A 24410-nucleotide genomic window follows, 5' to 3' on the forward strand; every position below is an offset into this window, starting at 1 on the left:
TACCAGACCTCTCAACATGAATCCACTAGTCTGTACAGAGCAGGCCAAGAGTGTATAACAAAGTAGTTCTTTCATCTAATAAACTTTGTTGATCCTTGTAGCAGCAGAGCCCCACTATTATATACAAATGATCATTGATTTTGAACCATAAGTGTACATTCCCTGTCCGGGAATCAAACCCGGGCCGCGGCGGTGAGAGCGCCGAATCCAAACCACCAGACCATCTGGGAGCTGTATAGTAGTGTACCAGACCTCTCAACATGAATCCAGTGGTCTGTACAGAGCATGCCAAGAGTGTATAACAAAGCAATTCGTTCACCTAATAAACTTTGTTGATCCTGGTAGCAGCAGAGCATGCCAGTATTCTATACAAATGATCACTAATGTTAAACCACAAATGCACATTCCCTGACCGGGAATCGAACCAGGGCCGCGGCGGTGAAAGCGCCGAATCCTAGCCACTAGACCATCAGGGAGGTGGTTAGTAGTGTACCAGACCTCTCAACATGAATCCAGTGGTCTGTACAGAGCAGGCCAAGAGTGTATAACAAAGTAGTTCTTTCACCTAATAAACTTTGTTGATCCTTGTAGCAGCAGAGCCCCACTATTATATACAAATGATCATTAATGTTGAACCAAAAGTGTACATTCCCTGTCCCGGAATCAAACCCGGGCCGCGGAGGTGAGAGCGCCGAATCCTAACCGCTAGACCGCTAGGGAGTTGGTTAGTAGTGTAACAGACCTCATAAGATGAATCCATGGGTCTGTACAGAGCAGGCCAAGAGCGTATAACAAAGTAGTTCTTTCACCCAATGAACTTTGTTGATCCTGGTAGCAGCAGAGCATGCCAGTATTCTATAAATGATCATTAATTTTGAACCATAAATACAAATTCCCTGAGTAGGAATCAAACCCGGGCCGCGGCGGTGAGAGCGCCGAATCCTAACCACTAGGGACTTGGTCAGTAGTATGTATACCAGACCTCTCAATATGAATCAATGGGTCTGTAGAGAGTCAACCAAGAGAGTATAACAAAGTAGTTCATTCACCTGATAGACTCATTGATGTTGGTAGCAGCAGAGAATCACAGTATTATGTACAAATGATCATTAATTTTGAACAATAAATGCACAGTCCCTGACCGGGAATCGAATCCTGGCCACGGCGGTGAGAGCGCTGAATCCTAACCACTAGACCATCAGGGAGCTTGTTAGTAGCGTACCAGACCTCTCAACATAAATCCAGTGGTCTGTACAGAGCAGGCCAAGAGTGTATAACAAAGTAGTTCTTTCACCTAATAAACTTTGTTGATCCTGGTAGCAGCAGAGCATCCCACTATTATATAGAAATGATCATTAATTTTGAACTATAAATGCACATTCCCTGACCGGGAATCGAACCCGGGCCGCGGCGCCGAATCCTAACCACTAGATCATCAGGGAGCTGGTTAGTAGTGTACCAGACCTCTCAACATGAATCCAGTGGTCTGTACAGAGCAGGCCAGAGTGTATAACAAATTAGTTCTTTCACCTAATAAACTTTGTTGATCCTGGTAGCAGCAGAGAATCCCACTATTATATACAAATGATCATTAATGTTGAACCATAAGTGTACATTCCCTGTCTGGGAATCAAACCCGGGCCGCGGCGGTGAGAGCACCGAATCCTAACCACTAGACCATCTGGGAGCTGGTTAGTAGTGTACCAGACCTCTCAACATGAATCCAGTGGTCTGTACGGAGCATGCCAAGAGTGTATAACAAAGCAATTCGTTCACCTAATAAACTTTGTTGATCCTGGTAGCAGCAGAGCATGCCAGTATTCTATACAAATTATCACTAATGTTGAACCACAAATGCACATTCCCTGACCGGGAATCGAACCCGGGCCGCGGCGGTGAAAGCGCCGAATCCTAGCCACTAGACCATCAGGGAGCTGGTTAGTAGTGTACCAGACCTCTCAACATGAATCCACTAGTCTGTACAGAGCAGGCCAAGAGTGTATAACAAAGTAGTTCTTTCACCTAATAAACTTTGTTGATCCTTGTAGCAGCAGAGCCCCACTATTATATACAAATGATCATCAATGTTGAACCATAAGTGTACATTCCTTGTCCGGGAATCAAACCCGGGCCGCGGCGGTGAGAGCGCCGAATCCAAACCACTAGACCATCTGGGAGCTGGTTAGTAGTGTACCAGACCTCTCAACATGAATCCAGTGGTCTGTACAGAGCATGCCAAGAGTGTATAACAAAGCAATTCGTTCACCTAATAAACTTTGTTGATCCTGGTAGCAGCAGAGCATTCCAGTATTCTATACAAATGATCACTAATGTTGAACCACAAATGCACATTCCCTGAGCGGGAATCGAACCCGGGCCGCGGCGGTGAAAGCGCCGAATCCTAGCCACAGGACCATCAGGGAGGTGGTTAGTAGTGTACCAGACCTCTCAACATGAATCCAGTGGTCTGTACAGAGCAGGCCAAGAGTGTATAACAAAGTAGTTCTTTCACCTAATAAACTTTGTTGATCCTTGTAGCAGCAGAGCCCCACTATTATATACAAATGATCATTAATGTTGAACCAAAAGTGTACATTCCCTGTCCCGGAATCAAACCCGGGCCGCGGAGGTGAGAGCGCCGAATCCTAACCGCTAGACCGCTAGGGAGTTGGTTAGTAGTGTACCAGACCTCATAAGATGAATCCATGGGTCTGTACAGAGCAGGCCAAGAGCATATAACAAAGTAGTTCTTTCACCTAATGAACTTTGTTGATCCTGGTAGCAGCAGTGCATGCCAGTATTCTATAAATGATCATTAATTTTGAACCATAAATGCAAATTCCCTGAGTGGGAATCAAACCCGGGCCGCGGCGGTGAGAGCGCCGAATCCTAACCACTAGGGACTTGGTCAGTAGTATGTATACCAGACCTCTCAATATGAATCAATGGGTCTGTAGAGAGTCAACCAAGAGAGTATAACAAAGTAGTTCATTCACCTAATAGACTCATTGATGTTGGTAGCAGCAGAGAATCACAGTATTATGTACAAATGATCATTAATTTTGAACCATAAATGCACAGTCCCTAATCGGGAATCGAGTCCTGGCCACGGCGGTGAGAGCGCTGAATCCTAACCACTAGACCATCAGGGAGCTGGTTAGTAGCGTACCAGACTTCTCAACATAAATCCAGTGGTCTGTACAGAGCAGGCCAAGAGTGTATAACAAAGTAGTTCTTTCACCTAATAAACTTTGTTGATCCTTGTAGCAGCAGAGCATGCCAGTATTCTATACAAATGATCATTAATTTTGAACCACAAATGCACATTCCCTGACCGGGAATCGAACCCGGGTTCGTAGTGGTGAGAGCGCCGAATCCTAACCACTAGGGATTTGGTCAGTTGTATACCAGACCTCTCAATATGAATCAATGGGTCTGTACAGAGTCAACCCAGAGAGTATAACAAAGTAGTTCTTTCACCTAATAGACTCATTGATGTCGGTAGCAGCATTGCATCACAGTATTATGTACAAATGATCATTAATTTTGAACCATAAATGCACATTCCCCGACTAGGAATCGAACGCGGGCCGCAGCGGTGAGAGCGCCAAATCCTAACCACTAGACCATCAGGGAGCTAGTTAGTAGTGTACCAGACCTCTCAACATGAATCCAGTGGTCTGTACAGAGCAGGCCAGAGTGTATAACAAAGTAGTTCTTTCACCTAATAAACTTTGTTGATCCTGGTAGCAGCAGAGAATCCCACTATTATATACAAATTATCATTAATGTTGAACCATAAGTGTACATTCCCTGTCGTGGAATCAAACCCGGGCCGCGGCGGTGAGAGCGCCGAATCCTAACCACTAGACCATCTGGGAGCTGGTTAGTAGTGTACCAGACCTCTCAACATGAATCCAGTGGTCTGTACAGAGCATGCTAAGAGTGTATAACAAAGCAATTCGTTCACCTAATAAACTTTGTTGATCCTGGTAGCAGCAGAGCATGCCAGTATTCTATACAAATGATCACTAATGTTGAACCACAAATGCACATTCCCTGACCGGGAATCAAACCCGGGCCGCGGCGGTGAAAGCGCCGAATCCTAGCCACTAGACCATCAGGGAGCTGGTTAGTAGTGTACCAGACCTCTCAACATGAATCCACTAGTCTGTACAGAGCAGGCCAAGAGTGTATAACAAAGTAGTTCTTTCACCTAATAAACTTTGTTGATCCTTGTAGCAGCAGAGCCCCACTATTATATACAAATGATCATTAATTTTGAACCATAAGTGTACATTCCCTGTCCTGGAATCAAACCCGGGCCGCGGCGGTGAGAGCGCCGAATCCAAACCACCAGACCATCTGGGAGCTGGTTAGTAGTGTACCAGACCTCTCAACATGAATCCAGTGGTCTGTAGAGAGTCAACCAAGAGATTATAACAAAGTAGTTCATTCATCTGATAGACTCATTGATGTTGGTAGCAGCAGAAAATCACAGTATTATGTACAAATGATCATTAATTTTGACCCATAAATGCACAGTCCCTGACCGGGAATCGAATCCAGGCCACGGCGGTGAGAGCGCTGAATCCTAACCACTAGACCATCAGGGAGCTGGTTAGTAGCGTACCAGACCTCTCAACATAAATCCAGTTGTCTGTACAGAGCAGGCCAAGAGTGTATAACAAAGTAGTTCTTTCACCTAATAAACTTTGTTGATCCTTGTAGCAGCAGAGCATGCCAGTATTCTATACAAATGATCATTAATTTTGAACCAAAAATGCACATTCCCTGACTGGGAATCGAACCCGGGCCGCGGCGGTGAGAGCGCCGAATCCTAACCACTAGGGATGTGGTCAGGAATATACCAGACCTCTCAATATGAATCAATGGGTCTGTACAGAGTCAACCCAGAGCGTATAACAAAGTAGTTCTTTCACCTAATAGACTCATTGATGTCGGTAGCAGCAGAGAAGCACAGTATTATGTACAAATGATCATTAATTTTGAACCATAAATGCACATTCCCCGACTAGGAATCGAACGCGGGCCGCAGCGGTGAGAGCGCCAAATCCTAACCACTAGACCATCAGGGAGCTGGTTAGTAGCGTACCAGACCTCTCAACATAAATCCAGTGGTCTGTACAGAGCAGGCCAAGAGTGTATAACAAAGTAGTTCTTTCACCTAATAAACTTTGTTGATCCTGGTAGCAGCAGAGCATCCCACTATTATATAGAAATGATCATTAATTTTGAACTATAAATGCACATTCCCTGACCGGGAATCGAACCCGGGCCGCGGCACCGAATCCTAACCACTAGATCATCGGGGAGCTAGTTAGCGGTGTACCAGACCTCTCAACATGAATCCAGTGGTCTGTACAGAGCAGGCCAGAGTGTATAACAAAGTAGTTCTTTCACCTAATAAACTTTGTTGATCCTGGTAGCAGCAGAGCATCCCACTATTATATAGAAATGATCATTAATGTTGAACCATAAGTGTACATTCCCTGACCGGGAATCGAACCCGGGCCGCGGCGGTGAGAGCGCCGAATCCTAACCACTAGACCATCAGGGAGCTGGTTAGCAGTGTACCAGACCTCTCAACATGAATCCAGTGATCTGTACAGAGCATGCCAAGAGTGTATAACAAAGCAGTTCGTTCACCTAATAAACTTTGTTGATCCTGGTAGCAGTAGAGCATGCCAGTATTCTATACAAATGATCATTAATTTTGAACCACAAATGCATATTCCCTGACTGGGAATCGAACCCGGGCCGCGGCGGTGAGAGCGCCGAATCCTAACCACTAGGGATTTAGATCAGTCGTATACTAGACCTCTCAATATCAATCAATGGGTCTGTACAGAGTCAACCAAGAGAGTATAACAAAGTAGTTCTTTCACCTAATAGACTCATTGATCTTGGTAGCAGCAGAGCATCCCACTATTATATACAAATGATCATTAATTTTGAACCACAAATGCACATTCCCTGACTGGGAATCGATCCCGGGCCGCGACGGTGAGAGTGCCGAATCATAACCACTAGGGATTTGGTCAGTAGTATACCAGACCTCTCAATATGAATCAATGGGTCTGTACAGGGTCAACCAAGAGAGTATAACAAAGTAGTTCTTTCACCTAATAAACTTTGTTGATCCTGGTAGCAGCAGAGCATCCCACTATTATATAGAAATGATCATTAATTTTGAACTATAAATGCACATTCCCTGACCGGGAATCGAACCCGGGCCGCGGCGCCGAATCCTAACCACTAGATCATCAGGGAGCTGGTTAGTAGTGTACCAGACCTCTCAACATGAATCCAGTGGTCTGTACAGAGCAGGCCAGAGTGTATAACAAAGTAATTCTTTCACCTAATAAACTTTGTTGATCCTGGTAGCAGCAGAGAATCCCACTATTATATACAAATGATCATTAATGTTGAACCATAAGTGTACATTCCCTGTCTGGGAATCAAACCCGGGCCGCGGCGGAGAGAGCGCCGAATCCTAACCACTAGACCATCTGGGAGCTGGTTAGTAGCGTACCAGACCTCTCAACATGAATCCAGTGGTCTGTACAGAGCATGCCAAGAGTGTATAACAAAGCAATTCGTTCACCTAATAAACTTTGTTTATCCTGGTAGCAGCAGAGCATGCCAGTATTCTATACAAATGATCACTAATGTTGAACCACAAATGCACATTCCCTGACCGGGAATCGAACCCGGGCCGCGGCGGTGAAAGCGCCGAATCCTAGCCACTAGACCATCAGGGAGCTGGTTAGTAGTGTACCAGACCTCTCAACATGAATCCACTAGTCTGTACAGAGCAGGCCAAGAGTGTATAACAAAGTAGTTCTTTCACCTAATAAACTTTGTTGATCCTTGTAGCAGCAGAGCCCCACTATTATATACAAATGATCATCAATGTTGAACCATAAGTGTACATTCCTTGTCCGGGAATCAAACCCGGGCCGCGGCGGTGAGAGCGCCGAATCCAAACCACTAGACCATCTGGGAGCTGGTTAGTAGTGTACCAGACCTCTCAACATGAATCCAGTGGTCTGTACAGAGCATGCCAAGAGTGTATAACAAAGCAATTCGTTCACCTAATAAACTTTGTTGATCCTGGTAGCAGCAGAGCATGCCAGTATTCTATACAAATGATCACTAATGTTGAACCAAAAATGCACATTCCCTGAGCGGGAATCGAACCCGGGCCGCGGCGGTGAAAGCGCCGAATCCTAGCCACTGGACCATCAGGGAGGTGGTTAGTAGTGTACCAGACCTCTCAACATGAATCCAGTGGTCTGTACAGAGCAGGCCAAGAGTGTATAACAAAGTAGTTCTTTCACCTAATAAACTTTGTTGATCCTGGTAGCAGCAGAGAATCCCACTATTATATACAAATGATCATTAATGTTGAACCAAAAGTGTACATTCCCTGTCCCGGAATCAAACCCGGGCCGCGGAGGTGAGAGCGCCGAATCCTAACCGCTAGACCGCTAGGGAGTTGGTTAGTAGTGTACCAGACCTCATAAGATGAATCCATGGGTCTGTACAGAGCATGCTAAGAGTGTATAACAAAGCAATTCGTTCACCTAATAAACTTTGTTGATCCTGGTAGCAGCAGAGCATGCCAGTATTCTATACAAATGATCACTAATGTTGAACCACAAATGCACATTCCCTGACCGGGAATCGAACCCGGGCCGCGGCGGTGAAAGCGCCGAATCCTAGCCACTAGACCATCAGGGAGCTGGTTAGTAGTGTACCAGACCTCTCAACATGAATCCACTAGTCTGTACAGAGCAGGCCAAGAGTGTATAACAAAGTAGTTCTTTCACCTAATAAACTTTGTTGATCCTTGTAGCAGCAGAGCCCCACTATTATATACAAATGATCATTAATTTTGAACCATAAGAGAGCGCCGAATCCAAACCACCAGACCATCTGGGAGCTGGTTAGTAGTGTACCAGACCTCTCAACATGAATCCAGTGGTCTGTAGAGAGTCAACCAAGAGATTATAACAAAGTAGTTCATTCATCTGATAGACTCATTGATGTTGGTAGCAGCAGAAAATCACAGTATTATGTACAAATGATCATTAATTTTGACCCATAAATGCACAGTCCCTGACCGGGAATCGAATCCAGGCCACGGCGGTGAGAGCGCTGAATCCTAACCACTAGACCATCAGGGATCTGGTTAGTAGCGTACCAGACCTCTCAACATAAATCCAGTTGTCTGTACAGAGCAGGCCAAGAGTGTATAACAAAGTAGTTCTTTCACCTAATAAACTTTGTTGATCCTTGTAGCAGCAGAGCATGCCAGTATTCTATACAAATGATCATTAATTTTGAACCAAAAATGCACATTCCCTGACTGGGAATCGAACCCGGGCCGCGGCGGTGAGAGCGCCGAATCCTAACCACTAGGGATTTGGTCAGGAATATACCAGACCTCTCAATATGAATCAATGGGTCTGTACAGAGTCAACCCAGAGCGTATAACAAAGTAGTTCTTTCACCTAATAGACTCATTGATGTCGGTAGCAGCAGAGAATCACAGTATTATGTACAAATGATCATTAATTTTGAACCATAAATGCACATTCCCCGACTAGGAATCGAACGCGGGCCGCAGCGGTGAGAGCGCCAAATTCTAACCACTAGACCATCAGGGAGCTGGTTAGTAGCGTACCAGACCTCTCAACATAAATCCAGTGGTCTGTACAGAGCAGGCCAAGAGTGTATAACAAAGTAGTTCTTTCACCTAATAAACTTTGTTGATCCTGGTAGCAGCAGAGCATCCCACTATTATATAGAAATGATCATTAATTTTGAACTATAAATGCACATTCCCTGACCGGGAATCGAACCCGGGCCGCGGCACCGAATCCTAACCACTAGATCATCGGGGAGCTAGTTAGCGGTGTACCAGACCTCTCAACATGAATCCAGTGGTCTGTACAGAGCAGGCCAGAGTGTATAACAAAGTAGTTCTTTCACCTAATAAACTTTGTTGATCCTGGTAGCAGCAGAGCATCCCACTATTATATAGAAATGATCATTAATGTTGAACCATAAGTGTACATTCCCTGACCGGGAATCGAACCCGGGCCGCGGCGGTGAGAGCGCCGAATCCTAACCACTAGACCATCAGGGAGCTGGTTAGCAGTGTACCAGACCTCTCAACATGAATCCAGTGATCTGTACAGAGCATGCCAAGAGTGTATAACAAAGCAGTTCGTTCACCTAATAAACTTTGTTGATCCTGGTAGCAGTAGAGCATGCCAGTATTCTATACAAATGATCATTAATTTTGAACAACAAATGCATATTCCCTGACTGGGAATCGAACCCGGGCCGCGGCGGTGAGAGCGCCGAATCCTAACCACTAGGGATTTAAATCAGTCGTATACTAGACCTCTCAATATCAATCAATGGGTCTGTACAGAGTCAACCAAGAGAGTATAACAAAGTAGTTCTTTCACCTAATAGACTCATTGATCTTGGTAGCAGCAGAGCATCCCACTATTATATACAAATGATCATTAATTTTGAACCACAAATGCACATTCCCTGACTGGGAATCGATCCCGGGCCGCGACGGTGAGAGTGCCGAATCATAACCACTAGGGATTTGGTCAGTAGTATACCAGACCTCTCAATATGAATCAATGGGTCTGTACAGGGTCAACCAAGAGAGTATAACAAAGTAGTTCTTTCACCTAATAAACTTTGTTGATCCTGGTAGCAGCAGAGCATCCCACTATTATATAGAAATGATCATTCATTTTGAACTATAAATGCACATTCCCTGACCGGGAATCGAACCCGGGCCGCGGCGCCGAATCCTAACCACTAGATCATCAGGGAGCTGCTTAGTAGTGTACCAGACCTCTCAACATGAATCCAGTGGTCTGTACAGAGCAGGCCAGAGTGTATAACAAAGTAATTCTTTCACCTAATAAACTTTGTTGATCCTGGTAGCAGCAGAGAATCCCACTATTATATACAAATGATCATTAATGTTGAACCATAAGTGTACATTCCCTGTCTGGGAATCAAACCCGGGCCGCGGCGGAGAGAGCGCCGAATCCTAACCACTAGACCATCTGGGAGCTGGTTAGTAGCGTACCAGACCTCTCAACATGAATCCAGTGGTCTGTACAGAGCATGCCAAGAGTGTATAACAAAGCAATTCGTTCACCTAATAAACTTTGTTTATCCTGGTAGCAGCAGAGCATGCCAGTATTCTATACAAATGATCACTAATGTTGAACCACAAATGCACATTCCCTGACCGGGAATCGAACCCGGGCCGCGGCGGTGAAAGCGCCGAATCCTAGCCACTAGACCATCAGGGAGCTGGTTAGTAGTGTACCAGACCTCTCAACATGAATCCACTAGTCTGTACAGAGCAGGCCAAGAGTGTATAACAAAGTAGTTCTTTCACCTAATAAACTTTGTTGATCCTTGTAGCAGCAGAGCCCCACTATTATATACAAATGATCATCAATGTTGAACCATAAGTGTACATTTCTTGTCCGGGAATCAAACCCGGGCCGCGGCGGTGAGAGCGCCGAATCCAAACCACTAGACCATCTGGGAGGTGGTTAGTAGTGTACCAGACCTCTCAACATGAATCCAGTGGTCTGTACAGAGCATGCCAAGAGTGTATAACAAAGCAATTCATTCACCTAATAAACTTTGTTGATCCTGGTAGCAGCAGAGCATGCCAGTATTCTATACAAATGATCACTAATGTTGAACCACAAATGCACATTCCCTGAGCGGGAATCGAACCCGGGCCGCGGCGGTGAAAGCGCCGAATCCTAGCCACTGGACCATCAGGGAGGTGGTTAGTAGTGTACCAGACCTCTCAACATGAATCCAGTGGTCTGTACAGAGCAGGCCAAGAGTGTATAACAAAGTAGTTCTTTCACCTAATAAACTTTGTTGATCCTGGTAGCAGCAGAGAATCCCACTATTATATACAAATGATCATTAATGTTGAACCAAAAGTGTACATTCCCTGTCCCGGAATCAAACCCGGGCCGCGGAGGTGAGAGCGCCGAATCCTAACCGCTAGACCGCTAGGGAGTTGGTTAGTAGTGTACCAGACCTCATAAGATGAATCCATGGGTCTGTACAGAGCATGCTAAGAGTGTATAACAAAGCAATTCGTTCACCTAATAAACTTTGTTGATCCTGGTAGCAGCAGAGCATGCCAGTATTCTATACAAATGATCACTAATGTTGAACCACAAATGCACATTCCCTGACCGGGAATCGAACCCGGGCCGCGGCGGTGAAAGCGCCGAATCCTAGACACTAGACCATCAGGGAGCTGGTTAGTAGTGTACCAGACCTCTCAACATGAATCCACTAGTCTGTACAGAGCAGGCCAAGAGTGTATAACAAAGTAGTTCTTTCACCTAATAAACTTTGTTGATCCTTGTAGCAGCAGAGCCCCACTATTATATACAAATGATCATTAATTTTGAACCATAAGAGAGCGCCGAATCCAAACCACCAGACCATCTGGGAGCTGGTTAGTAGTGTACCAGACCTCTCAACATGAATCCAGTGGTCTGTAGAGAGTCAACCAAGAGATTATAACAAAGTAGTTCATTCATCTGATAGACTCATTGATGTTGGTAGCAGCAGAAAATCACAGTATTATGTACAAATGATCATTAATTTTGACCCATAAATGCACAGTCCCTGACCGGGAATCGAATCCAGGCCACGGCGGTGAGAGCGCTGAATCCTAACCACTAGACCATCAGGGATCTGGTTAGTAGCGTACCAGACCTCTCAACATAAATCCAGTTGTCTGTACAGAGCAGGCCAAGAGTGTATAACAAAGTAGTTCTTTCACCTAATAAACTTTGTTGATCCTTGTAGCAGCAGAGCATGCCAGTATTCTATACAAATGATCATTAATTTTGAACCAAAAATGCACATTCCCTGACTGGGAATCGAACCCGGGCCGCGGCGGTGAGAGCGCCGAATCCTAACCACTAGGGATTTGGTCAGGAATATACCAGACCTCTCAATATGAATCAATGGGTCTGTACAGAGTCAACCCAGAGCGTATAACAAAGTAGTTCTTTCACCTAATAGACTCATTGATGTCGGTAGCAGCAGAGAATCACAGTATTATGTACAAATGATCATTAATTTTGAACCATAAATGCACATTCCCCGACTAGGAATCGAACGCGGGCCGCAGCGGTGAGAGCGCCAAATTCTAACCACTAGACCATCAGGGAGCTGGTTAGTAGCGTACCAGACCTCTCAACATAAATCCAGTGGTCTGTACAGAGCAGGCCAAGAGTGTATAACAAAGTAGTTCTTTCACCTAATAAACTTTGTTGATCCTGGTAGCAGCAGAGCATCCCACTATTATATAGAAATGATCATTAATTTTGAACTATAAATGCACATTCCCTGACCGGGAATCGAACCCGGGCCGCGGCACCGAATCCTAACCACTAGATCATCGGGGAGCTAGTTAGCGGTGTACCAGACCTCTCAACATGAATCCAGTGGTCTGTACAGAGCAGGCCAGAGTGTATAACAAAGTAGTTCTTTCACCTAATAAACTTTGTTGATCCTGGTAGCAGCAGAGCATCCCACTATTATATAGAAATGATCATTAATGTTGAACCATAAGTGTACATTCCCTGACCGGGAATCGAACCCGGGCCGCGGCGGTGAGAGCGCCGAATCCTAACCACTAGACCATCAGGGAGCTGGTTAGCAGTGTACCAGACCTCTCAACATGAATCCAGTGATCTGTACAGAGCATGCCAAGAGTGTATAACAAAGCAGTTCGTTCACCTAATAAACTTTGTTGATCCTGGTAGCAGTAGAGCATGCCAGTATTCTATACAAATGATCATTAATTTTGAACCACAAATGCATATTCCCTGACTGGGAATCGAACCCGGGCCGCAGCGGTGAGAGCGCCGAATCCTAACCACTAGGGATTTAGATCAGTCGTATACTAGACCTCTCAATATCAATCAATGGGTCTGTACAGAGTCAACCAAGAGAGTATAACAAAGTAGTTCTTTCACCTAATAGACTCATTGATCTTGGTAGCAGCAGAGCATCCCACTATTATATACAAATGATCATTAATTTTGAACCACAAATGCACATTCCCTGACTGGGAATCGATCCCGGGCCGCGACGGTGAGAGTGCCGAATCATAACCACTAGGGATTTGGTCAGTAGTATACCAGACCTCTCAATATGAATCAATGGGTCTGTACAGGGTCAACCAAGAGAGTATAACAAAGTAGTTCTTTCACCTAATAAACTTTGTTGATCCTGGTAGCAGCAGAGCATCCCACTATTATATAGAAATGATCATTAATTTTGAACCATAAGTGTACATTCCCTGTCTGGGAATCAAACCCGGGCCGCGGCGGTGAGAGCGCCGAATCCTAACCACTAGACCATCTGGGAGCTGGTTAGTAGCGTACCAGACCTCTCAACATGAATCCAGTGGTCTGTACAGAGCATGCCAAGAGTGTATAACAAAGCAATTCGTTCACCTAATAAACTTTGTTGATCTTGGTAGCAGCAGAGCATGCCAATATTCTATACAAATGATCACTAATGTTGAACCACAAATGCACATTCCCTGACCGGGAATCGAACCCGGGCCGCGGCGGTGAAAGCGCCGAATCCTAGCCACTAGACCATCAGGGAGCTGGTTAGTAGTGTACCAGACCTCTCAACATGAATCCACTAGTCTGTACAGAGCAGGCCAAGAGTGTATAACAAAGTAGTTCTTTCACCTAATAAACTTTGTTGATCCTTGTAGCAGCAGAGTCCCACTATTATATACAAATGATCATCAATGTTGAACCATAAGTGTACATTCCTTGTCTGGGAATCAAACCCGGGCCGCGGCGGTGAGAGCGCCGAATCCAAACCACTAGACCATCTGGGAGCTGGTTAGTAGTGTACCAGACCTCTCAACATGAATCCAGTGTACTGTACAGAGCATGCCAAGAGTGTATAACAAAGCAATTCGTTCACCTAATAAACTTTGTTGATCCTGGTAGCAGCAGAGCATGCCAGTATTCTATACAAATGATCACTAATGTTGAACCACAAATGCACATTCCCTGAGCGGGAATCGAACCCGGGCCGCGGCAGTGAAAGCGCCGAATCCTAGCCACTGGACCATCAGGGAGGTGGTTAGTAGTGTACCAGACCTCTCAACATGAATCCAGTGGTCTGTACAGAGCAGGCCAAGAGTGTATAACAAAGTAGTTCTTTCACCTAATAAACTTTGTTGATCCTTGTAGCAGCAGAGCCCCACTATTATATACAAATGATCATTAATGTTGAACCAAAAGTGTACATTCCCTGTCCCGGAATCAAACCCGGGCCGCGGAGGTGAGAGCGCCGAATCCTAACCGCTAGACCGCTAGGGAGTTGGTTAGTAGTGTACCAGACCTCATAAGATGAATCCATGGGTCTGTACAGAGCAGGCCAAGAGCATATAACAAAGTAGTTCTTTCACCTAATGAACTTTGTTGATCCTGGTAGCAGCAGTGCATGCCAGTATTCTATAAATGATCATTAATTTTGAACCATAAATGCAAATTCCCTGAGTGGGAATCAAACCCGGGCCGCGGCGGTGAGAGCGCCTAATCCTAACCACTAGGGACTTGGTCAGTAGTATGTATACCAGACCTCTCAATATGAATCAATGGGTCTGTAGAGAGTCAACCAAGAGAGTATAACAAAGTAGTTCATTCACCTGATAGACTCATTGATGTTGGTAGCAGCAGAGAACCACAGTATTATGTACAAATGATCATTAATTTTGAACCATAAATGCACAGTCCCTGACCGGGAATCGAATCCTGGCCACGGCGGTGAGAGCGCTGAATCCTAACCACTAGACCATCAGGGAGCTGGTTAGTAGCGTACCAGACCTCTCAACATAAATTCAGTGGTCTGTACAGAGCAGGCCAAGAGTGTATAACAAAGTACTTCTTTCACCTAATAAACTTTGTTGATCCTTGTAGCAGCAGAGCATGCCAGTATTCTATACAAATGATCATTAATTTTGAACCACAAATGCACATTCCCTGACCGGGAATCGAACCCGGGTTCGTAGTGGTGAGAGCGCCGAATCCTAACCACTAGGGATTTGGTCAGTTGTATACCAGACCTCTCAATATGAATCAATGGGTCTGTACAGAGTCAACCCAGAGAGTATAACAAAGTAGTTCTTTCACCTAATGGACTCATTGATGTCGGTAGCAGCAGAGCATCACAGTATTATGTACAAATGATTATTAATTTTGACCCATAAATGCACATTCCCCGACTAGGAATCGAACGCGGGCCGCAGCGGTGAAAGCGTCAAATCCTGACCACTAGACCATCAGGGAGCTAGTTAGTGGTGTACCAGACCTCTCAACATGAATCCAGTGGTCTGTACAAAGCAGGCCAAGAGTGTATAACAAAGTAGTTCTTTCACCTAATAAACTTTGTTGATCCTGGTAGCAGCAGAGAATCCCACTATTATATACAAATGATCATTAATGTTGAACCATAAGTGTACATTCCCTGTCGTGGAATCAAACCCGGGCCGCGGTGGTGAGAGCGCCGAATCCTAACCACTAGACCATCTGGGAGCTGGTTAGTAGTGTACCAGACCTCTCAACATGAATCCAGTGGTCTGTACAGAGCATGCCAAGAGTGTATAACAAAGCAATTCGTTCACCTGATAAACTTTGTTGATCCTGGTAGCAGCAGAGCATGCCAGTATTCTATACAAATGATCACCAATGTTGAACCAAAAATGCACGTTCCCTGACCGGGAATCGAACCCGGGCCGCGGCGGTGAAAGCGCCGAATCCTAGCCACTAGACCATCAGGGAGCTGGTTAGTAGTGTACCAGACCTCTCAACATGAATCCACTAGTCTGTACAGAGCAGGCCAAGAGTGTATAACAAAGTAGTTCTTTCATCTAATAAACTTTGTTGATCCTTGTAGCAGCAGAGCCCCACTATTATATACAAATGATCATTGATTTTGAACCATAAGTGTACATTCCCTGTCCGGGAATCAAACCCGGGCCGCGGCGGTGAGAGCGCCGAATCCAAACCACCAGACCATCTGGGAGCTGGATAGTAGTGTACCAGACCTCTCAACATGAATCCAGTGGTCTGTACAGAGCATGCCAAGAGTGTATAACAAAGCAATTCGTTCACCTAATAAACTTTGTTGATCCTGGTAGCAGCAGAGCATGCCAGTATTCTATACAAATGATCACTAATGTTAAACCACAAATGCACATTCCCTGACCGGGAATCGAACCAGGGCCGCGGCGGTGAAAGCGCCGAATCCTAGCCACTAGACCATCAGGGAGGTGGTTAGTAGTGTACCAGACCTCTCAACATGAATCCAGTGGTCTGTACAGAGCAGGCCAAGAGTGTATAACAAAGTAGTTCTTTCACCTAATAAACTTTGTTGATCCTTGTAGCAGCAGAGCCCCACTATTATATACAAATGATCATTAATGTTGAACCAAAAGTGTACATTCCCTGTCCCGGAATCAAACCCGGGCCGCGGAGGTGAGAGCGCCGAATCCTAACCGCTAGACCGCTAGGGAGTTGGTTAGTAGTGTAACAGACCTCATAAGATGAATCCATGGGTCTGTACAGAGCAGGCCAAGAGCGTATAACAAAGTAGTTCTTTCACCCAATGAACTTTGTTGATCCTGGTAGCAGCAGAGCATGCCAGTATTCTATAAATGATCATTAATTTTGAACCATAAATACAAATTCCCTGAGTGGGAATCAAACCCGGGCCGCGGCGGTGAGAGCGCCGAATCCTAACCACTAGGGACTTGGTCAGTAGTATGTATACCAGACCTCTCAATATGAATCAATGGGTCTGTAGAGAGTCAACCAAGAGAGTATAACAAAGTAGTTCATTCACCTGATAGACTCATTGATGTTGGTAGCAGCAGAGAATCACAGTATTATGTACAAATGATCATTAATTTTGAACAATAAATGCACAGTCCCTGACCGGGAATCGAATCCTGGCCACGGCGGTGAGAGCGCTGAATCCTAACCACTAGACCATCAGGGAGCTTGTTAGTAGCGTACCAGACCTCTCAACATAAATCCAGTGGTCTGTACAGAGCAGGCCAAGAGTGTATAACAAAGTACTTCTTTCACCTAATAAACTTTGTTGATCCTTGTAGCAGCAGAGCATGCCAGTATTCTATACAAATGATCATTAATTTTGAACCACAAATGCACATTCCCTGACCGGGAATCGAACCCGGGTTCGTAGTGGTGAGAGCGCCGAATCCTAACCACTAGGGATTTGGTCAGTTGTATACCAGACCTCTCAATATGAATCAATGGGTCTGTACAGAGTCAACCCAGAGAGTATAACAAAGTAGTTCTTTCACCTAATGGACTCATTGATGTCGGTAGCAGCAGAGCATCACAGTATTATGTACAAATGATCATTAATTTTGAACCATAAATGCACATTCCCCGACTAGGAATCGAACGCGGGCCGCAGCGGTGAGAGCGCCAAATCCTAACCACTAGACCATCAGGGAGCTAGATAGTGGTGTACCAGACCTCTCAACATGAATCCAGTGGTCTGTACAAAGCAGGCCAAGAGTGTATAACAAAGTAGTTCTTTCACCTAATAAACTTTGTTGATCCTGGTAGCAGCAGAGCATCCCACTATTATATAGAAATGATCATTAATGTTGAACCATAAGTGTACATTCCCTGACCGGGAATCGAAGCCGGGGCGTGGCGGTGAGAGCGCCAAATCCTAACCACTAGACCATCAGGGAGCTGGTTAGCAGTGTGTCAGACCTCTCAACATGAATCCAGTGATCCGTACAGAGCATGCCAAGAGTGTATAACAAAGCAGTTCGTTCACCTAATAAACTTTGTTGATCCTGGTAGCAGTAGAGCATGCCAGTATGCTATACAAATGATCATTAGCTTTGAACCACAAATGCATATTCCCTGACTGGGAATCGAACCCGGGCCGCGGCGGTGAGAGCGCCGAATCCTAACCACTAGGGATTTAGATCGGTCATATACTAGACCTCTCAATATCAATCAATGGGTCTGTACAGAGTCAACCAAGAGAGTATAACAAAGTAGTTCTTTCACCTAATAAACTTTGTTGATCCTGGTAGCAGCAGAGCATCCCACTATTATATAGAAATGATCATTAATTTTGAACGATAAATGCACATTCCCTGACCGGGAATCGAACCCGGGCCGTGGCGCCGAATCCTAACCACTAGATCATCAGGGAGCTGGTTAGTAGTGTACCAGACCTCTCAACATGAATCCAGTGGTCTGTACAGAGCAGGCCGGAGTGTATAACAAAGTAGTTCTTTCACCTAATAAACTTTGTTGATCCTGGTAGCAGCAGAGCATCCCACTATTATATAGAAATGATCATTAATGTTGAACCATAAGTGTACATTCCCTGACTGGGAATCGAACCTGGGCCGCGGCGGTGAGAGCGCCGAATCCTAACCACTAGACCACTAAGGAGTTGGTTAGCAGTGTACCAGACCTCTCAACATGAATCCAGTGATCTGTACAGAGCATGCCAAGAGTGTATAACAAAGCAGTTCGTTCACCTAATGAACTTTGTTGATCCTTGTAGCAGCAGAGCATGCCAGTATTCTATACAAATGATCATTAATTTTGAACCACAAATGCACATTCCCTGACCGGGAATCGAACCCGGGTTCGTAGTGGTGAGAGTGCCGAATCCTAACCACTAGGGATTTGGTCAGTAGTATACCAGACCTCTCAATATCAATCAATGGGTCTGTACAGAGTCAACCCAGAGAGTATAACAAAGTAGTTCTTTCACCTAATAGACACATTGATGTCGGTAGCAGCAGAGCATCACAGTATTATGTACAAATGATCATTAATTTTGAACCATAAATGCACATTCCCCGACTAGGAATCGAACGCAGGCCGCAGCGGTGAGAGGGCCAAATCCTAACCACTAGACCATCAGGGAGTTAGTTAGCGGTGTACCAGACCTCTCAACATGAATCCAGTGGTCTGTACAGAGCAGGCCAAGAGTGTATAACAAAGTAGTTCTTTCACCTAATAAACTTTGTTGATCCTGGTAGCAGCAGAGCATCCCACTATTATATAGAAATGATAATTAATTTTGAACTATAAATGCACATTCCCTGACCGGGAATCGAACCCGGGCCGCGGCGCCGAATCCTACCCACTAGATCATCAGGGAGCTGGTTAGTAGTGTACCAGACCTCTCAACATGAATCCAGTGGTCTGTACAGAGCAGGCCAAGAGTGTATAACAAAGTAGTTCTTTCACCTAATAAACTTTGTTGATCCTGGTAGCAGCAGAGCATCCCACTATTATATAGAAATGATCATTAATGTTGAACCATAAGTGTACATTCCCTGACCGGGAATCGAACCCCGGCCGCAGCAGTGAGAGCGTCGAATCCTAACCACTAGACCATCAGGGAGCTGGTTAGTAGTGTACCAGACCTCTCAACATGAATCCAGTGGTCTGTACAGAGCATGCCAAGAGTGTATAACAAAGCAGTTAGTCCACCTAACAAACTTTGTTGATCCTGGTAGCAGTACAGCATGCCAGTATTCTATACAAATGATCACTAATTTTGAACCACAAATGCATATTCCCTGACTGGGAATCGAACCCGGGCCGCGGCGGTGAGAGCGCCGAATCCTAACCACTAGGGATTTGATCAGTCGTATACTAGACCTCTCAATATCAATCAATGGGTCTGTACAGAGTCAACCAAGAGAGTATAACAAAGTAGTTCTTTCACCTAATAGACTCATTGATCTTGGTAGCAGCAGAGAATCCCACTATTATATACAAATGATAATTAATTTTGAACCACAAATGCACATTCCCTGACTGGGAATCGATCCCGGGCCGCGGCGGTGAGAGCGCCGAATCATAACCACTAGGGATTTGGTATACCAGACCTCTCAATATGAATCAATGGGTCTGTACAGAGTCAACCAAGAGTGTATAACAAAGTAGTTCTTTCACCTAATAAACTTTGTTGATCCTGGTAGCAGCAGAGCATCCCACTATTATATAGAAATGATCATTAATGTTGAACCATAAGTGTACATTCCTTGACAGGGAATCGAACCCGGGCCGCGGCGGTGAGAGCGCCGAATCCTAACCACTAGACCGCTAGGGAGTTGGTTAGTAGTGTACCAGACCTCATAAGATGAATCCATGGGTCTGTACAGAGCAGGCCAAGAGCGTATAACAAAGTAGTTCTTTCACCTAATGAACTTTGTTGATCCTGGTAGCAGCAGAGCATGCCAGTATTCTATAAATGATCATTAATTTTGAACCATAAATGCAAATTCCCTGAGTGGGAATCAAACCCGGGCCGCGGCGGTGAGAGCACCGAATCCTAACCACTAGGGACTTGGTCAGTAGTATGTATACCAGACCTCTCAATATGAATCAATGGGTCTGTAGAGAGTCAACCAAGAGAGTATAACAAAGTAGTTCATTCACCTGATAGACTCATTGATGTTGGTAGCAGCAGAGAATCACAGTATTATGTACAAATGATCATTAATTTTGAACCATAAATGCACAGTCCCTGACCGGGAATCGAATCCTGGCCACGGCGGTGAGAGCGCTGAATCCTAACCACTAGACCATCAGGGAGCTGGTTAGTAGCGTACCAGACCTCTCAACATAAATCCAGTGGTCTGTATAGAGCAGGCCAAGAGTGTATAACAAAGTAGTTCTTTCACCTAATAAACTTTGTTGATCCTTGTAGCAGCAGAGCATGCCAGTATTCTATACAAATGATCATTAATTTTGAACCACAAATGCACATTCCCTGACCGGGAATCGAACCCGGGTTCGTAGTGGTGAGAGCGCCGAATCCTAACCACTAGGGATTTGGTCAGTTGTATACCAGACCTCTCAATATGAATCAATGGGTCTGTACAGAGTCAACCCAGAGAGTATAACGAAGTAGTTCTTTCACCTAATAGACTCATTGATGTCGGTAGCAGCAGAGCATCACAGTATTATGTACAAATGATCATTAATTTGAACCATAAATGCACATTCCCCGACTAGGAATCGAACGCGGGCCGCAGCGGTGAGAGCGCCAAATCCTAACCACTAGACCAGGGGTCGGGAACCCTTTTGACTGGGAGAGCCATAAAAGCCAAATATTTCTAAATATATTTCATTGAGAGCCATATAGTATTTTTAACGTATAATAAATTAAATATGTCTTACTTTTAATGCGACTTCTGGTGCTGCATGGTTTTGCTGATGGCCTTGTAGTCTGGTTCATACGTGGTGAGGTTGAGCTTCATGCAGGCGTTGAGGCTTCCATCAGTTAAACGTGAGCGTAGGTTGGTCTTAATGTTCCTCATATGCGAGAAAGACTGTTCACATGCATATGTAGAGCCAAACATGGTCAATACGGCAATACTCACACGCTGCATTGTGTGGTATGTCACAGGAAGCTCGTTCCAAGTTTTAAGAATCAGCTGGTCTTCAGGTTGAAGATTTTTAATTTCTGTCCACTTGTGTTCCCTCGCCAGCTCTGCTCGCTGTCGCGCAAGACTTTCCAACTCTCCATTAAGTGACTTGAACTTACTCATCCACATGTCTGATGCCTTCAGGTCAGCAACTTCCAGCTCAAAGTCTCCGATAGAGACCCCGGGGATGCATGTCAGGTCGATTTTGTCCACTGCACACTCATGTGGATGAGTGATGAACTTGAAAAGACCAGTGCGCGCACGAAATTCTCCAAAACGTGCTTTTAATGACTGCAGGAGATTGAACGTAAAGCCAGCTAGCTGCTGGAGATCCAGATGTTGAGTGGAGTCACTTGCTAAGCATGCATCTCTAAATTGTTGCAGTCTTTCAAAGTGCAGAAGACGACCTGTTTCAATGTCCCTGAGAAAGACTTCCAGCTTGCTTTCAAATGCAAACACTGCTTGTTGAAGGGATGAGATTGTATTTCCAATACCTTGCATTTTCACATTGAGCTGGTTCAGATGGCCAGTTATGTCCACGAGATAGTGAAACTGCAGGAGCCAGTCAGTGTTGTCTAGCTCAGGATGCTTGACGCCTTTCATTTCAAGAAAAGTCCGGATTTCACTCAGGCAAGCTGCAAAACGGCTGAGCACCTTCCCCCTTGACAACCAACGCACGTTGCTGTGTAAAAGCAGACCGGGATAATGATTCCCAACTTCTTCTAACAGAGCTTTAAACTGGCGATCATTTAAAGCTCGGGCAACAATAAAGTTGACCACTCGAATGACCAGAGACATCACCTCGCCAAGCTCCTGGCCACACGTCTGAGCGCAAAGCGCCTCCTGGTGCAGGATGCAATGAAAACTTAGGATGGCTCTCTTTTCATGTTCACGGAGAAGCGCTACAAATCCTTTGTTCTTCCCCAACATACAGGGTGCACCATCAGTACAGACAGAAATAAGTTTATCCATCGGTAGTTTTTTTTCTTTAGCAAACTCCATGAAAGACATGAATAAATCCTCTCCTCTTGTTGTCCCTTTCATTGGCAAAACAGCCAAGCTTTCCTCACGCAGTGTGTCACCTGCAGCATACCTGGCAATGATACTGCACTGAGATAGATGGCTAACGTCTGTTGACTCATCTAACGCGAGAGAAAAGTATGTCCCGGCGTTTATGTCCTTAATTTGTGTTTCCTCGACTTGATTTGCCATCATGATGCTACGATCGTGCACAGTTCTTGCTGACAGGGGCATGTCTTTTATTCGTTTGATTATCTTGTCTTTATTTGGGAAGTCATCAAACAGTTCATTGGCCACATCAAGCATGAATGTTTTGGCATACTCGCCATCTGTGAATGACTTTCCATTCCTTACTATTGCCAAAGCCCCCGCAAAGCTAGCGGAATTCCCGTCACCTTGCTTGGTCCACACACGTAGTTGCTGCTGACTCGTCTGCACTCTCCGCTGTAGCTCCTCGCATGCCCTTTTCCTGCTGCCCCCCGCTGGATATTTCGATGCAAATGAAGCATGGTGCGTATCGAAGTGCCGCTTTATATTTGACCGTTTCATCGATGCAATTTTATCATTGCATATTAGACATACCGCAGATCCTGCTCTCTCCACAAATGCAAATTCCTCTGTCCACGCAGCCTGGAATGCACGGTAATCATTGTCTTTTTTTCTTTTCGCCACCTTTTTGTTACAAGGGTTGAAGCGGATAAACTAGTTGGCTATCTGATAAAATTGATTTCTTCACCTTTACAATGACCCGGACATGCTCGCGAGCCATTGGTTCCCGACCCGACCCACGGGTGACCCGTGACCCGCGAAATTTATCTTCAAAACTAATTTCTGTTTACTTTAAAATGACACAGTATTATTAAGAAATATCACAAGTATTTTAAAATCAGTTCCAAACTGATTTTTTTGAAAAAAAAATAATTTTCAACTCAAAATTGTCTGGGAGCCATATGCCGTCACCGGAAGAGCCATATATGGCTCGCGAGCCATAGGTTCCCGACCGCTGCACTAGACCATCAGGGAGCTAGTTAGCGGTGTACCAGACCTCTCAACATGAATCCAGTGGTCTGTACAAAGCAGGCCAAGAGTGTATAACAAATTAGTTCTTTCACCTAATAAACTTTGTTGATCCTGGTAGCAGCAGAGCATCCCACTATTATATAGAAATGATAATTAATTTTGAACTATAAATGCACATTCCCTGACCGGGAATCGAACCCGGGCCGCGGCGCCGAATCCTAACCACTAGATCATCAGGGAGCTGGTTAGTAGTGTACCAGACCTCTCAACATGAATCCAGTGGTCTGTACAGAGCAGGCCAGAGTGTATAACAAAGTAGTTCTTTCACCTAATAAACTTTGTTGATCCTGGTAGCAGCAGAGAATCCCACTATTATATACAAATGATCATTAATGTTGAACCATAACTGTACATTCCCTGACCGGGAATCGAACCCCGGCCGCGGCGGTGAGAGCGTCGAATCCTAACCACTAGACCATCAGGGAGCTGGTTAGCAGTGTACCAGACCTCTCAACATGAATCCAGTGGTCTGTACAGAGCATGCCAAGAGTGTATAACAAAGCAGTTCGTTCACCTAATAAACTTTGTTGATCCTGGTAGCAGTAGAGCATGCCAGTATTCTATACAAATGATCATTAATTTTGAACCACAAATGCATATTCCCTGACTGGGAATCGAACCCGGGCCGCGGCGGTGAGAGCGCCGAATACTAACCACTAGGGATTTGATCAGTCGTATACTAGACCTCTCAATATCAATC

At 45.1% G+C, this 24410-nt stretch overlaps 1 protein-coding gene and 17 non-coding genes across 20 annotated transcripts in view; 1 reads left to right on the forward strand and 17 right to left on the reverse strand.

Moving 5' to 3' along the window:
• The window catches only part of eogt (EGF domain-specific O-linked N-acetylglucosamine (GlcNAc) transferase), a 202130-nt gene that overhangs the window by 82471 nt on the left and 95249 nt on the right, over positions 1-24410 (forward strand). The gene's annotated exons all lie outside the window — the stretch shown is intronic.
• trnae-uuc (transfer RNA glutamic acid (anticodon UUC)) lies at positions 405-476 on the reverse strand. Its single transcript has one exon. It is a non-coding gene; the product is annotated as a tRNA-Glu (tRNA).
• Positions 1862-1933, reverse strand: trnae-uuc (transfer RNA glutamic acid (anticodon UUC)). Its single transcript has one exon. It is a non-coding gene; the product is annotated as a tRNA-Glu (tRNA).
• Positions 2352-2423, reverse strand: trnae-uuc (transfer RNA glutamic acid (anticodon UUC)). Its single transcript has one exon. It is a non-coding gene; the product is annotated as a tRNA-Glu (tRNA).
• trnae-uuc (transfer RNA glutamic acid (anticodon UUC)) lies at positions 4056-4127 on the reverse strand. The gene has a single exon. It is a non-coding gene; the product is annotated as a tRNA-Glu (tRNA).
• On the reverse strand, positions 5510-5581 carry trnae-cuc (transfer RNA glutamic acid (anticodon CUC)). Its single transcript has one exon. It is a non-coding gene; the product is annotated as a tRNA-Glu (tRNA).
• Positions 6714-6785, reverse strand: trnae-uuc (transfer RNA glutamic acid (anticodon UUC)). Its single transcript has one exon. It is a non-coding gene; the product is annotated as a tRNA-Glu (tRNA).
• On the reverse strand, positions 7204-7275 carry trnae-uuc (transfer RNA glutamic acid (anticodon UUC)). Its single transcript has one exon. It is a non-coding gene; the product is annotated as a tRNA-Glu (tRNA).
• Positions 7696-7767, reverse strand: trnae-uuc (transfer RNA glutamic acid (anticodon UUC)). Its single transcript has one exon. It is a non-coding gene; the product is annotated as a tRNA-Glu (tRNA).
• Positions 9107-9178, reverse strand: trnae-cuc (transfer RNA glutamic acid (anticodon CUC)). Its single transcript has one exon. It is a non-coding gene; the product is annotated as a tRNA-Glu (tRNA).
• On the reverse strand, positions 10311-10382 carry trnae-uuc (transfer RNA glutamic acid (anticodon UUC)). The gene has a single exon. It is a non-coding gene; the product is annotated as a tRNA-Glu (tRNA).
• On the reverse strand, positions 10801-10872 carry trnae-uuc (transfer RNA glutamic acid (anticodon UUC)). The gene has a single exon. It is a non-coding gene; the product is annotated as a tRNA-Glu (tRNA).
• Positions 11293-11364, reverse strand: trnae-uuc (transfer RNA glutamic acid (anticodon UUC)). The gene has a single exon. It is a non-coding gene; the product is annotated as a tRNA-Glu (tRNA).
• Positions 12704-12775, reverse strand: trnae-cuc (transfer RNA glutamic acid (anticodon CUC)). The gene has a single exon. It is a non-coding gene; the product is annotated as a tRNA-Glu (tRNA).
• trnae-uuc (transfer RNA glutamic acid (anticodon UUC)) lies at positions 13672-13743 on the reverse strand. The gene has a single exon. It is a non-coding gene; the product is annotated as a tRNA-Glu (tRNA).
• Positions 14162-14233, reverse strand: trnae-uuc (transfer RNA glutamic acid (anticodon UUC)). Its single transcript has one exon. It is a non-coding gene; the product is annotated as a tRNA-Glu (tRNA).
• On the reverse strand, positions 15867-15938 carry trnae-uuc (transfer RNA glutamic acid (anticodon UUC)). The gene has a single exon. It is a non-coding gene; the product is annotated as a tRNA-Glu (tRNA).
• Positions 16357-16428, reverse strand: trnae-uuc (transfer RNA glutamic acid (anticodon UUC)). The gene has a single exon. It is a non-coding gene; the product is annotated as a tRNA-Glu (tRNA).

Source organism: Lampris incognitus, chromosome 2, assembly GCF_029633865.1.
Source record: "Lampris incognitus isolate fLamInc1 chromosome 2, fLamInc1.hap2, whole genome shotgun sequence".
Taxonomy (NCBI): Eukaryota; Metazoa; Chordata; class Actinopteri; order Lampriformes; family Lampridae; genus Lampris; species Lampris incognitus.